Below are 13,614 nucleotides of genomic sequence, written 5' to 3'. Positions count from 1 at the left end.
TTATTATTTTTTATTTCTATTCAGATTTAAAAAAAAAAAGTCCGATCTAATGGTTCTCGTAATCTAAGTTAAAAATATATTGTTGGAGATGTAATATATAGCTTTAATATTAATAATATTTTTAAACAGCCAATTTGATAGATACATATATCAAGAGACTGTAACCTATGGTACATGTATGATTTTTTTAATTGGAATAGTGCTTGAATAAATACAATGCATCCTAGCTAGCTATATCCCAATTGAATTACCTAACTCCGGCTGATCTTATGAAATACATTTGTGGTGTCTGATCATATCCTGTAACATTCATGTGTTATTTACAAAGAATTAGGTTGGCTTATTCTTCAATGGTTAGAATTATCCTGCTTGTGCTTCATGATGGAATAACTTTCTAGGAGTATATTCTATTCTACTTATTTAGAAGCGGGAGTTTGAGGTGCTCATCGTCGTCCTGCTTCGGGCTTATTTTTGGAATTTCCCATCCCTGCTTCGGGGTTGTTTTCGGAAATCTGCCCTCTGAATGACTTCTGGTGTACATCCCTTTTGTTCAACACGTAAGCGCTTTCTCATCTCACCTGTGCGCTCCCTTTTTCTCTCCTCTCTGTATCTCTTTAGATTCTTCTAGGTATAGATTTCTCTATTCCCCTTCGTTTTCTCCCTTACTTTGGAATTAAAGCTGCGTATTGTAGGCTGTTCATCTTGTTCCTGGGTGTTTTTGGTATTCGAGAGTTCTGGTCGAATTGAACTCAAGCCCAAGTTACTTCCATTATAACTCTTCATACCAAAGCAAGACTGGAGAAGATTACCATTTATAATAGGATATTTCCCACGTCTATCAGGTGTTGAGGTGTACTTTGCTTTGTCAAACACGTGGTGTGCAATTCTTCAATCTCCCCTGTGTCTGTGTTGGTAGATCTCTGTTATTCCCTCTTTGTTTTTCCTTCTAGGTTTGGAATTAAACCTTTGTAATTTGGGTTGAGTTCATCCTCATAGGGCTGGAGCCAGTTCTGGATATGTATCTTCAAAGAGCAACTAGTGTAGGTCTTGTAAAGCGTGGTTGTCAACGCAGTTAGACTCGCTTGTTTGGATGGTTGTTACCATCGTTTTATAATGTATTGTATTGTGTTGTATTGTATTGTATCGTTTTATAAATATAACATTTGGATAGATTATATTGTTTGTTGTTGTTAAATAGTATTTTGCTGTTTGATTTGACTGTATCGTGATATTCTATAACTGATAAGTTTACTAAAATACCTTCAATTGTTTAAATATTAAATTTATCAAGAATTACGCATATCACCAAATATGTCTTATAAATAGATTAAGCAATTAAATTTATGCAAATTCTAACAAAACTAATGGAACAAAATTAATAATTTTATGTTGGAGTTGGAAGCGGGGAAAAAAGGGACAAAGACAAGGTAGGTTATAGGTGGCAGATTTGGAGTTAAAATAAAAAAAAATATAAAGGGTAAAATAGATTACGGAGTAATAAGTTATGGCATATTTGAAAAGAAAAATAGGAAACAATCCCATCGCACTAAATCGGTTGTTTCGAAAAATGAGACTTTTCATTATTCCGGAATAATGGATTTAACAATATGATACAACCTATTTTAATACAACAATCAAAACAAATATTGTTTTGATATAATAATATAATACGATACAATGAGTAACAAGCATCCAAACAATCCTCTTCCTCACTCTGTTTTGCGCAGTTCGATTTTCTTTTTACGGCTGCTGGGTGTTTCATTTTTCTTCCTCCTCAACTGATCTTGTGGACTCAATTTGGTACTTTTGAAATTTTTAGTTTAGCTTTTCGAAACATGGTGCATTTTTGCTCTTATCAATACATGACCTCAACTCACTCTTGACTCAATTGCCTAAGTGATTTCTTAAATGAATACTCTTCTTTAAAGCATGTCTCAGTGATGCTCACTTATAGAAATTGACTTTGAATTTTAAATACTTCTTTGGGCAATTTCTTAGCAGCTATTATTAGGATTAGATGATATTTGGAGGTTAAAAAGGTTGATTTATGATCATCCTAAAGTATGGCAATGCTAACGTTGTAATCTGAGATAATAGTCTCTTCTTTTTTCAACTGAACAAGTTAATAGATGAAAGCATGAAAATTGTCAAATGATTAAAAAAAAGCATCCTTAGGTCTGTCAAATAAAGAGGTGTAGACTGAGGCATCACATTTTTGTATTCATTTGTAGCTCTTTGACTAATCAGAAATTCATTTTTGATCTATCCATGATCTGTAACATGTGAATATTAAGGAAACCAACAGTTCATAGTGACTATTCTGAAATATTTTTCTTTATCAAAGATGAGTATGGCAATGTGTAAGCATTCTGTCCAAAATCTTTATCTCATAGTATAAACAGTCTCCAAGTGCTGGCCGATAATTAAAGGGTAGAAGTTCTTGCAAAATTTTTCCACTATCTAAATGTTTACTCTCGAACTTTTCTGTTATATACGACTTCCTCAAAAAACTTAGTGTTAACCAAATTCCTAAAGAAGTGATCTTTTTCACTTTGCTCTCTATTGCCCATCCTCATGTTCGATTTACACAATCGATTTAACTTCATAGAGTGGAAGTTACAATAACTATGTCTATGATAAGTTGGATATTGATGTAATGGTAGCATGTCCCACGTTTCTAAGAAATGTCTGTGCGAAAGACGCTGCTCCTTTTAAGTTAGTAATTAGTGAGTTAATTTTATTGGTATGTTCAATTGACTTTCATAACCCCATAACAATAATGCAGCTGATTTTGAATTGAAAAATTCAGAGTTTTGGTAGATCTTACCATTTTAGTTAGTGAAACAACGTTCTCTTCATTTGAAGTGTTTAATACAACCTTGTTTGTTATTATATGCTATGAACCTGTAGTGATGTAGGTACTTCCAATGTAATTATGAACTGTTGGGAATAAACCCCTACAAAAATAATATTCACGGTACTAAAAGCGGAATAATAATATAGCACCGAGATACAGTAATTAATAAGAATAAAAGAGTGACAACGGCACCAAAATTTTTACGTGGAAAACCCTTTTGAATAAAGGAAAAAATCACGGCCCCGAGACGAGCAACTAATATCACTATAGCAAGGAATTTTATACTTTGTAGGTCCGAGTAAAATACTCCAAAGACCACTACAACACTCAAAAGAAATAACCCTCTTTTGATATTCCCACCTCACTACAATATCGCTCACTCTCTGTTTTCCTCTATACAGTCTATTTCTCACAATGCCTGAGAAATACTCCCTGCAACTATTGTGTTGCTTCTCTTTCTTAATTTATGGGATGGACCCCACAAATCTCCCCCTCCAGTCACATTCACCTGAAGGAGGTAGCATTGTCTTATAGTTTGAGTGCATGCCGACAAGTTCTTTGCATATCTCAAACTTGTCTCTTGGTACCACCTTGGTCAACATATCAGCAGGATTTTTACTAGTGTGAATCTTTTTGACCTGTAAAGATCCGTTCTCCACCTGCTCACGCATCCAATGATATCTCACATCAATATGCTTTGTTCTTGCATGGTACATGGAGTTCTTGCTCAATTCTATTGCACTTTAACTGTCACAATAGACGACATACTACTTTTGATGCAATTCCAGCTCTTGAAGAAACCGCTTGAGCCATACCATCTCCTTGCCAGCTTCTGTAGCGGCAATATACTATGTTTCAGTTGTTGAAAGTGCAACACACTTCTGCAATTTAGACTGCCATGATATATCTCCCCCTGAAAATGTAAACAAATATCCAGTAGTAGATTTTCTGTTATCTATGTCACCTTCCATATCAACATCTGTATAGTCCTTCAAGATTGGATGAGATCCTCCAAAGCACAATCAATCTCCCGTGGTACCTCTCAGGTACCTGAGTATCCACTTGACTGCTTCCCAATGTTCCTATCCAAGATTTTCAAGGAATCTAATAACAACACTAACTGCATGAGCAATATCAAGTCTGATTCATACCATTACATACATCAAGCTTCCGACTGCTGAAGAATAAGGAACTCTAGCCATGTTACCTTTCTCCTCCACACTTGTAGGACACATCTTCTTGCTCAACTTTAGATGACTAGCAATAGGTGTGCTGACTGGCTTAGCATTCTTCATGTTGAAGCGTTCCAGTACACGTTCAATATACTTCTCCTAAGACAACCACAACTTTCTGCTTGTTCGCTCTCGAACTATCTTCATACCCAGAATTTATTGTGCTGGGCCCAAGTCCTTCATATCAAATGACTTGGACAAATCTCCCTTCAACTTTGCGATCAACCCCTTGTCTTTTCCTACAATTAATATGTCATCCACGTACAACAACAATATAATAAAGTTATTTTCAGAAAATCTTTTGAAGTATACACATGGATCAGAATATGTCTTTGTGTAAGTTTGACTTTTCATGAATGAGTCAAACTTCTTGTAGCACTGCCTTGGTGCCTACTTCAACCCATAAAGACTCTTATTCAGTTTGCAGACCATGTGTTTCCTTTCATCTACTTCAAATCCTTCTAGCTACTCCATATAGATCTCCTCTTCCAAATCTCCATGAAGAAATGTAGTTTTCACGTCCAATTGCTCCACTTCAAGATCTAGGCTAGCTGCTAAGCTCAAGATTGTTCGAATAGATGTCATTTTAACAACAGGTGAGAAAATTTCGTCAAAATCAATACCTTTCTTCTGCTCGAAACCTTTTACCACCAATCGAGCTTTTTATCTGACGAGCTTGCCATTTTCATCTTTCTTGTGTTTAAAGACCCACTTATATTTGAGTGGTCTTTTTCCCTTTGGAAGTTCAACCAGCTTGTACGTGCCATTTTTCTGCAAAGATTCCATCTCCTCTTGCATGGCTTTCATCCACTGGTTCTTTTCTAGATGGGACATCACCTCCTTAAGACTTTCGGGCTCCCCCTCATCACTGATGAGGACATACTCCGTGGAAGGGTACCTGCATGACTCTACCCTTGGCCTTTCTGATCTCCTCAGAGGTTAAGGTTGTTCTTCTCCCTGAGCGGGGTGATCCACTTGCTCGACATCATCATCAAGTTGCTCCCCCTGCTCAATAACCTCATCAGGTTGCTCCCCCTGCCCGGCAACCTTGTCGGTCATACTTTCTGCACTTGTGGGATTGTTAGAAGTATAAGGAATAGTAACAAGGTTAGGAATAATACCATTCTTGGCCTTCTATGGCATATCATCAACAACTCTAACTTCACTTTCTCAGAAGACTATATATCTACTTTCGATGACCTTCTTCTCTACGGGATCCCACAATCTATATCTGAATTCTTTATCTCCATATCCGATGAATATGCAAGGAACATATTTATCATCCAGCTTTGTTCTCTGCTCCTTTGGTACATGTGCAAAAGCTTTGCACCCAAACACCTTCACATGCGAGTAGGACACCTCCTTGTTGGTCCAAATTCTCTCTAGGATTTCAAACGCCAACGGAACTGATGGACTCCTATTGATCAGGTAACAGGCTGTCTGAACTGCTTCACCCCAAAATGACTTAGGCAGTTTAGCCATTCTGAGCATGCTTCTCACCTTCTCCACTATGGTGCGGTTCATCCTTTCGGCTATGCCATTGTACTGTGAGGTTCCAGGAACTGTCTTTTCATGTCTGATCCCATGGCTTGAACAGTACTCTTCAAATTCCCCTGAAGTGTACTCACATCCATTGTTACTTCAGATACGCTTTAGCTTTTGGCTTGTCTCCCTTTCCACCATAGCATGAAACTTTTGGAAAACTTGAAACACCTGATCTTTGGTTTTCAAAATATAAACCCACAATTTTCGTGAAGAATCATCAATAAAAATAACAAAATATTTGTTACCGCCCATCAATTCAATTTTCATTGGACCACAAATATCAGAATATACCAAATTAAGTATATTCAATTTTCTTTCAGACGATGTCTGAAATAAGACTCTATGCTGCTTACCAAATAAACAGTAGTTACAGGGTTTTACCGTTGTACCTTTGGCATAAGAAATGAGTGATTTCCTGGAAAGAATCTGCAATCCCTTCTTGCTCATATAACCAATTCTTTTGTGCCACAAATCTGCAGAAATCTCATCTTGTGCCGCGTTCAATTCACCTTGGCATATTTCTGCATTTGTCCTGTACAACGTGCCATGAGCAACTTTCTTTGCAATCACCAATGATCCCTTGGTGAGTCTCCACTTTTGATTTGCAAAATAGTTCTCGTATCCATCTCGGTCTAAAGCAATTCCCGAGATTAAGTTCATCCGCAAATCAGGTACATGGCGCACGTCCTTCAGAACCTATGTACATTCTACATTAATCTTGATACAAATTTCACCAATCCCTGCAATCTTTGAGTAACTTGTGTTACTCATTCTCACAAGGCCGAAATCACCTGCTACATATCTGCAAAAAAGATCTCTTATCGGTGTGGCATGGTAAGATGTTGTTGTATCAACCATCCATTCTGACTCTGTACCTGATAAGTGCATGCATTCCTCTTCCTCGTTTATACAGAGGACAACATTATCATTGTTTTGCACTATGGAGGCTGTGTTGTCGTCATTCTTCTGGCCACTAATTTCACCTTTGCCCTTCACTGGATTTGGACAATCTCTTTTGAAGTGACCTAGTTGATCACAATTGTAGCAATTTCTAGCTCTTGATTTAGATCGGTTCTTAGACTTTCCACGAGATCCGGATCTACCATAGTTGCTCGAACTACTTTGATAACTCCTGCCTCTACCTTCTGTGATGAGAGCATGTCCTTGATTTTCAGGCTTCTTTCTCATCTTCTCATTGAGTAAAAGAGTCGGTGTGACATCTTTCAACTCAATGGTAGTCTTACCGTACAGAATGGTTATTGCCAGATTATCGTACGAAGATGGCAACGAGTTCAACAACAAGATGGCTTTATCTTCTTCCTCTATTTTCGCTCCGAGATTGGCGAGTTGTATGATTAGTCCATTAAACACATTTAAATTTGACAAAAAATTCATACCTTCACTCATGTGTAGGGCGTATAGCTGCTTCTTCAGGTACAATTTATTTGTTAGCGTTTTGGACATGTATAGGCTTTCCAACCTTGCCCAAATGCCACGTGCGGTGTCTTCATCAATGATGTTATTTACCGCATCATCTGAAAAGTACAACCTAATTGCACTAGTAGCCGTTTCATCCAAGTCATCCCAATCCTCAGCTTTCATGGTATCAGGCATTTTGGCATTAGCATCTAGTACCTTGTGTAATCTTTGTTGGATGAGTAGATCTCTCATCCTTCTTTGCCATATTAAGAAACCGCTATCTCCGTTAAATTTTGCTACATTGTACTTTACTCAGGACATTTTTGTTTTTCACCGAGAATAGTACTATCGACAGTGAACAATATTTCTGTGAACGAGCATAACTTGTGCTCTGATACCAGTTGTTGGGAATAAACCCCTACAGAAATAATATTCACGGTACTAAAAGCGAAATAATAATATAGTACCGAGATACGGTAATTAACAAGAATAAAAGAGTGACAACGACACCAAGATTTTTACGTGAAAAACCCTTTTGAATAAGGAAAAAAATCATGGCCCTGAGACGAGCAACTAATATCACTATAGCAAGGAATTTTACACTTTGTAGGTCCGAGTAAAATACTCCAAAGACCACTACAACACTCAAAAGAAATAACCCTCTTTTGATATTCCCAACTCACTATAATATCGCTCACTCTCTATTTTCCTCTACACAGTCTATTTCTCACAATGCCTGAGAAATACTCTCTGCAACTATTGTGTTGCTTCTCTTTCTGTATGGTGAAATGAAAAAGCTGAATCTCTCCTTTTATAGGAGAAATAGCCTACCTCTTCAACCAATCAGAATGAAGGATTGGTAAATTTTTTCTTTTTTCTGCTTAACAATTTGATATTTTTTCTTCTGCAGCCTACGATATTTGACAATGCAAAAGAAAAGATTGCTACCAATCAAAGGAAGAAAGTTATCTTTTTTAATTTAGGGGATGGACCCCACATGAGCAACGTCTACCTTATATTGTGCTTTAACTTTTAGTTATTTGTAGTATATACGAAATCACTGTTTTCCTTTGAAACTTACCATAATTAACTTATAATCTACTCTAATCACAGATATTGCTAGGTTGAAGTTAAAGCACAATATAAGGTAGGCGTTGCTCATGTGGGGTCCATCCCATAAATTAAAGAAGCTAATAAAAGCATTCTTCTTTGATAATTGTCATATGAAAATTAGTCAACTCTGAAGTGCTATTCAGGTATTCTTTCAGTCATCATCAATAAACTAAAGCTGACTTTTAGGTAAGTAATAAGTTCAGCAGACAAAAGGTTGATCATTTGCTGAAACTCCCAGTAATTGTGTTTATAGGCACACTAAAATGAATAAATTACATAGGATTCTGCTAGGTTCTTCATTATAACTTGTATATGTTTATGACATTCTCAAACCTGTATGTTTCTTGAAAAGAGCATATACAAGCCATTATAATGAAAGAGTTGATATTAAAGTAAAAGGTCAAAACTCTTAATCTTACTGAATTAGGTAAAGATTATATACCATGTTTGGAAATGTTTATAGTAAGGTATGAATTACAAGCATATTTTCTTTCTAATTATAGATAGTCAAAGGGTATTTGGTTAAAATACATTAATTTTAAGGTATTTAGAAATACTCGTTACAGATATACTGGGAGAAGTAAGCTCCTTGATATTATTACACTACTAGAAATCAGGGAAAAACCGACCAAGCCATACCGACCAACGTTGGTCGGTCAACAAAAGCGACCAAAACACCGTCCAACATGGTCGGAAACTACAAAAAAAATTATTTTACATTTTTTTAAAATTACATACTGACCAAAGTTGGTCAGTATATGCCACGACCCAAAATCCAACTAGTCGTGATGGCACCTAACCCATCCCATTAGGTAAGCCAATTACCAACTAACCAATTTCAATGATAATTATTTAAAGCAATTTAAGTGAATAAAGATCTTAATCTTATACAATCCCCAAGAATTGGTAGTACAAACCATGAGCTTCTAAGAATAGAGTATACAAAGCGGAAATGAAATAAATACATAGTCTGTTTGAATAATACATAAACATAGCTTTTATAAATCTAAGGCTACCCTGAACAAGAGGCAACTACAATAGGAACGCAGGTACATCTTCAAATCCCGCAACCCTCGAGCACAGCAACAACAACAACCAATATCTGCACGCAATGTGCAAAAGTGTAGTATCAGTATAACCGACCTCATGTACTGAGTAAGTAACAAACCTAGCCGTAGGTTGAAAGTAATGACGAGCTTCCACCATGGTCGGGTCCAAAACCAATAGTCCACAACAATCCACAACAACATAAAGTAAATAATGACAGAAGTAACTCAGGGATAAAATTCTCAGCCAAATCATGATTTAAAAAATAATAGTTCTTTCTTTCAAATACCTTAGTGAAAACCCAAATCGTTTGCCGAAGTTGCCAGTAATATGAATAGTTTGAAAACAATAAATTTCTCCCAAAATCTTTTCAATAATAAATAAGATGTTTCATTTTTCTTCCGGATAACCCGTGTAAAACAAATGCATCACTATGCAAATCTGTCAAAAATATGTGAAAAATCATGAATGATGTGATGCAGTACAGCATGAGAAAATACATCTTTATGCCTGTATGTCATGTGTGCATGCCAATGTGATGCAACTCAGTGATAAAATTATAATCAGCCTCTCGGGCAAACCTCACAGTTACTCGTGCCACTCGGGCATACCTCACAATCACTCTTTCCACTTGGCATACCTCACAATCACTCATGCCTCCCAGTCACTCAGCACTCGGCACTCGCACTCAGTAGGTACCTGCGCTCACTGGGGGTGTGTACAGACTCCGGAGGGGCTCCTTCAGCCCAAGCGCTATAATCTGCACGGACAACTCACGTGCTATAATAATAAAGTATGCTGCAGGTGGGCAGCCCCGATCACACTCATCCCTACAATCAGGCCCTCGGTCGATATCAAACATGCTGTGGCGTGCAGCCCGATCCCATAAATATGCAACATGCTGCGGCGTGCAGCCCGATCCCATAAATATCCTCACAAATCAGGCCCTCGGCCTCACTCAGTCATCAATCTCTCCAGTCTCTCGGGCTCACAATGTCATGAAAAATAGCCCAAAAATGATAATATGATGTATCAGTAAATAACTACAGAGACTGAGATATGATATGCAATGAAATGAATATGACTAAGTATGAATTTTCAATTTAAAACAAATAATTCACAGCAATATAACCTCTGGGGGTCCCAATAATACTGGCACATAGCCTCAACATGATTTTTAATATGCTTTTCAGCCCAATATCTTTAACTCATAAAACTGCATGGAAAATGCCAAGATTATTTAACTACAAATTCCACATAAATAATTATGTCACAATTTCTATAGTGCACGCCCACATGCCCGTCACCTAGCATGTGCGTCACCTTCCCACAATTCACAAAATACATATATTCAGAGTTCATACCCTCAACTCCAAGATTAGAAGAGTTACTTACCTCGAACAGGCCAAATCCAATGTCGAGTAAGCTAAGCAATGCTCTAGAAATTCCATTATGCGCGTATCAACTTCCAAATGGCTCGAATCTAGTCACAATAATTTGACTTAGTCCACACAATTTATAAGAATTAATTCCATATCAAAATGCTAATATGTTCCATAAAATCCGAAATTGCACCCCCAAAAATTACCCGTGGGGCCCACATCTCAAAATCCGACGAAACTCACAAAATACGACAACCCATCCAATTACAAGTTCAACCATACTAATTTCACTCAAATCCGACTCCAAATCGGTATTCAAACTTGAAAAATTCAATTTTGTGACATTATAGAAATTTCCTTCTATTTCTCTTGAAGATTCAATAATCTTACACCAAAAATGAAGATTAATTCATGGAATATAATCACAAGGGAGTTAATAACACTTAACCCAAGTTGTGTGAAAAATTTCCTCTCCAAAATCACCCAACCCGAGCTCCAAAATTCAAAAAATGGGTGAAAATGTCGAACCCTCGAATTTAAGGTTCTGTCCCAGCGATTTCTACATCTGTGGACAAGATTTGCGCACATGCGCATACGGTTGTGTGAACAAAACGTCGCATTTGCGGACTCCACTCGCCTGCCCAGTTTCTGCTTCTGCACGCATCCGTCCGCATCTGCGCTCACGCATGTGCGAAATTTTTCTTCGCACCTGCGACCAATGCCTCACAACCCTCTACCCGCATCTGCACTCCTTCTTGCGCAGGTGCGATTCCGCACCTACGAAGCACCTACGCATCTCGCTTCAGCGCACCCGTGCTCGCACTTGCGAGCTCACACCTGTGACTACTTTTTTGTAGTTGCGATTACACCAGATGGCTTCAGTTCCAGCAGTCTTCCAAATTCAAAATTCAATCCGTTAACCATCTGAAACTCACCCGATGCCCTCGGGTCCCCGTCCGAACATACCAACAAGTTTCATAACATAACACGGACCTACTCGAGGCCTTAAATCATATCTAACAACCTCAAAAATACGAACTACACACGGATTCAAGCCTAATAAATTTCCAAATTTTCAAATTCTACAAACGACGCCGAAACCTATCAAATCACGTCTGATTAACCTCAAATTTTGCACACAAGTCACATTTCACATTGCAGACCTATTCAAATTTCCAGAATCGGATTCCGACCCCGATATCAAAAAGTCAAACCCCCGATCAAACTTTCCAAAAATTCAACTTTCGGCAATTCAAGCCAAATTCCACTACGGACCTCCAAATAATTTTTCGGACACGCTCCTAAGTCCAAAATACCATACGGAGCAATTGGAATCATCAAAATTCAAATCCGAGGTCGTTTACACATAAGTCCGTATCCGGTTACTATTTTAACTTAAGTTTTAAACCTTAGAACTAAGTGTTCCAATTCCTTCCAAAACCTCGCTGGACCCGAACCAATTACCCCGGCAAGTCACACAACAACTGTAAGGTACAATTTGAGCAGTAAATGGGGAAGCGGGGTTGTAATACTCAAAACAACCGGCCGGGTCGTTATATTCTCCCCTACTTAAACATACGTTCGTCCTCGAATGTGCCAAGAGTTGTTTCCAAGCTATCAAATCACCGTTCCATCTTACCACACACGTACCCAGGGGTGAACCCACGTCACCCTATCCCACATAAGGCTTGACTACACAATGCAACTGAAAATCATTAATTTAACCTTAGCCCATAAACCTTGGAGTTTAATTTCCAACCTTTAAAATTTCTTTCAAGACACAAATCTTACATTTACACACCGTATAAGTCCGAACAAGTTGCATCGAGCTATAACTATAACCACGGATATAATCAACCAACATATTACACAACTCGCATGCTCGTAGCACCATTCCTGATCGCAATGACTACTCCAAAACAAACCGCATATTAGTATTAAACCCATATCGAACCAAACCTCATCCCAAAACCTTCGTACATTGTTGATAATAAAAGAAACACGCGAAATTTCATGACCACTTACCAGATCAACAAGTCACGGAGCCCTCTCACCTCAACCAGAACCATAATCCCTTTCTAAACCGACTTTCAATATTATACTCCCGAAAATACCGAAATCAAACCTGATAGTACCCATTCTAGGTCCAATGACCTTATATTACTAAACACAACTGTTCCATAGACATGCCTCACCAATATAACTCAGAGCCACAACTCGTGCCATCCGTGCACCAATACGCAATAATTCAAATGTACCCAGTCATGGAAAATGACTCAAATGAGAGAACTACCCCCGCCAGATTAACAAGTACCTCCACAACGAAACGCTGAAAATTCATCATACACCGTAGAACCATCACCGGATTCTAACACGAGGTTCATATTATATACTCTGAGCCACCCTGCTCCAAATTAATAACGACGGAGAGGCAAATGACAAAAATACCACACAAAACCTGAAAGGACATAACCATTACGCTATCGATCATGCAATACCCAAGTACTCATGACATATAAATTCCGCTATAAAGCTCAAATAGAACTGCACCATCTGTGCACATAACCAATGAATCACAACTCCTCGTAGCATAAAGGAGTAACTCACAGATCATCTCAGAATACGAATAAGTTCAATATCTACCGTATGACACATCCCTCAACAATAGCAGTATGGAGCCAACCATTCCGGCTCAGTGTAAAATACACATCTTAATTGGGCCTACCAATGGACCCCCAAATCAATGCTGGTCACACATAATTAGACAAATAGCCCTCCGAACATTTACTGCGACTGATTCATAATACATCCTATCATCTGGCTAGCTCCGGCCACGACTTCACAGTCCACAACCATAAAACAATCTACTCCTGAGAACTCCCAATATCTAAATCCATAGAACACGCGAATCACCATATTTGATTCCATCTACTGCCCGAATGCCTAACACCTCTCTCATACACGATCATCCCACGAGAAATACTTTAAAAGTTCTTCCGTGCCACTTGGCAAAATTTGA

The sequence above is a fragment of the Nicotiana tabacum genome, chromosome 12 (assembly GCF_000715075.1).
Source record: "Nicotiana tabacum cultivar K326 chromosome 12, ASM71507v2, whole genome shotgun sequence".
Classification (NCBI taxonomy): domain Eukaryota; kingdom Viridiplantae; phylum Streptophyta; class Magnoliopsida; order Solanales; family Solanaceae; genus Nicotiana; species Nicotiana tabacum.
The sequence above is the reverse complement of the archived record's forward strand: the minus strand, read 5'-3'. Positions refer to the sequence as shown.